This window comes from Nannospalax galili, unplaced genomic scaffold (genome assembly GCF_000622305.1).
Source record: "Nannospalax galili isolate Female #2095 unplaced genomic scaffold, S.galili_v1.0 scaffold385, whole genome shotgun sequence".
Taxonomy (NCBI): domain Eukaryota; kingdom Metazoa; phylum Chordata; class Mammalia; order Rodentia; family Spalacidae; genus Nannospalax; species Nannospalax galili.
In genome coordinates this window covers 591,346-594,063 of record NW_008354956.1, presented here as the reverse complement: position 1 = coordinate 594,063, position 2,718 = coordinate 591,346, and the positions used below count along the sequence as shown (strand labels likewise).

The following is a 2,718-nucleotide window of genomic DNA, read 5'->3' as shown; positions in this document are numbered from 1 at the left end:
AAAGGAGAATATAAAATGTCTCAAAGCTATCTTGAGAAACAAATACCATGGTTATCTCATGGAACATCTGTTTGCAATCATCTTATTTCTTAAGGTGCCTGCAATAAATTCTGCTGTTAAGGAATGTCTTAAGCCCTGTCCTCAATATCTACTTCTATAAACATGCCTGACTGCTTAACTGCAGAAGGAATTTTCCCTTGGTGGTCTTAGGACACGTAAGCATCTGTGCTGGTAAGCATGCAGACTGAAATTTAAACCTACCAATGCTGTAACAATTAAGAAATTATCTGGGGAGGGGCCTAGAGAGATGGCTCAGTGGTTAAGAGCACTGGCTACTCTTGCAGAGGATGTGCGTTCAGTTCCCAGCACACACATGGAGGCTAACAACTGTCCTTAACTCAGATTCTGGGGATCTGACGCCGCCTTCTGACAAATAAATAAACAAATAAATAAATAAATAAATAATTTTTAAAAATGAGTGGTTCAAAAATGCTATAATGTCTAATACCTTGTTTACTAATATTAAAAGGTTTTTTTGGTTTTGTTGTTGTTGTTGTTTTTGGTCTTTTTGAGATAGGTTCTCCCTGTAGCCCCAGCTGGCCTGGAACTCAGTATGTAGACCAGGCTGGCCTTGAACTCAGAGATCCACCTGCCTCTGCCTCCCCAGTGCTGGGATTAAAGATTTATGCCACTGAACCTGGATTATTTGGCTTTTTGTTCAATTGTTTGAGACAGAACCTCACTAAAATTTAAAACTTTTTAAAATAAATTCTTCAGGCTGAAGAGGGCTTAGTAGTTAAGACCACTGGCTGCTCTTGCAGAGAACCCAGGTTCAGCACCCACATGGTCACTTAGAACTATACATAACTTGGCAGGGCGTGATGGTGCATGCTTTTAATCCCAGTCTTGAGAGGCAGAGGCAGGCAGATCTCTGTGAGTTCAAGGTCAGCCTGGTCTACATAGTGAGTCCAGGCCAGCTGGGGCTACAGGGAGACCCTGTCTCAAAAAGACCAAAAAATAAAAAGAACTCTACATAACTCAACTCTAGTTCCTTAGGATTTGATGCCCTCTTCTGACTTCCATGAGCTCTGCACACAGGTGGTGCACTTACATATATGCAGGCAATACACTCACACACATAAAATAAAAAATACAATATTTTAAAAATATTTTATTATTTTCATTTTATGTGTATGCTTGTATTACCTGCATGTAAGTAAGTGCACCCCTGTTATGCAATGCCCACTGAGGACAGAAGAGGTTGTCGGAGCCCCTGGAACTGGAGTTATGGACGGTTGTTAGCTGCAGTGTGGGTGCTGAGATCCAAACTCCAGTCTTCTGCAAGAACAGTCAGTGATCTTAACTGCTGAGCCATCTCTCTAGCCCCAATACAATATTTTTAAAAATACATACATTCTTAATTTCTGTTACCTTCTCAATATCTATTTTCAACCCTGCACTGACATTTTCTTTTGATTATTTTTATTCCTAGAGATAAAAGCCACAAAGTCCCACATACTCTGGCCTGCTGGACATAAAATGAGAGGATGGACGCGAATCCCTGACGTGGGACTGGGGCGCAGCAGCCTGCCAGGTCTGGGCTGCTGCAGGAGGATCCCCGCTTTGGAAAAGGGCATCCTTCTCCATGCGAGCAGCCAGCAGCTCACTGGCAAAAGGCAATGGCTTATAGGTTGAGGAAGCTGACTTGCATCTTGACCTCCACGTCTATCCCCTGCCAGGTCTTGAGGAAGTCCTCAAAGGTGATGCCTGGGTACACCTGACCCTGCTCCTGGGGCTCAGTTGACACCCGGGCTGCCTCCTTCATGGCTCCACGTGCGATGGAGCTGGCGATGGAGGTGACCCACTCCCTCTCCACCTGCGGGTTCCCCAACAGCAGGTCCTCCACCACCTTCTCATACTCCTGCCTGGTGATGAGGCCATCGCAATCCTCATCGTACATGTGAAACAGAAAGCGCATCTTCTCGGTGCGGTACAGCTCCACCTCCTCCGGGTCCATGGTGGACCTGAGGGGCCTGAAGTAGGAGATGATGGTCAGGAAGTCCTCGAAGTCAATCTCCTCCGCCTGGCCGCTGGTTCTCTTGTGCAGATTCCTGTTGTCGAAGAAGGCACGGATGATTTTGGAGCGGATCGGTTTGAGGTCCAAGTCCGGGATGCTGTGGAAGTTCTCCGGGCGAATTGTGGGCTGATCTCCGCTCAGCTGCAGGAACCTCTGCTGCAGCTGCTTGATCTGGTTCCAGGAGAAGCCGATCTTACCCCCTAAGGCCTGCTGGAGCTGGGCCCTCGAGAAGTCGGTGGGACTCTGCGGCTCCCACACCTCCCTGGTGGAGGGCTGGCCAGTGCCCATGGTGCCCGGTGGGACAGCTGACCCCAGCTACTAAGCAGTGGTCCCTTCTGGGATCCTAGGAGGGGCTGCACCTGGTCTGGACATTCTATTCAGTAGGTAGCCAAGGCAGCCTCTGTTAGGTCAGGCCCCTGTCACAGTCCTTGATGGGTCTGTCCTTTCCAAGTTCACTAGAACTATGCATATTTTAACATCTACTTTATATGAAAATCTACCTTTAGTTTCCCTAGGGCCTCTAGGAGAGCACAAAGAGTTGCCCCTTTGCCTTAAAAAATACTAGAAATAACTATTTAAAAATTTATTTATTATATATAACTCCAGAATTTAATTAGCTCTAAACAACTTCGACAATGTCT

At 46.5% G+C, this 2,718-nt stretch overlaps 1 pseudogene; it reads right to left on the bottom strand.

The window, feature by feature from the left end:
- Window positions 1-1,684: 1,684 nt before the first annotated feature.
- LOC103749230 lies at window positions 1,685-2,365 on the bottom strand (annotated as a pseudogene).
- Window positions 2,366-2,718: the final 353 nt, after the last annotated feature.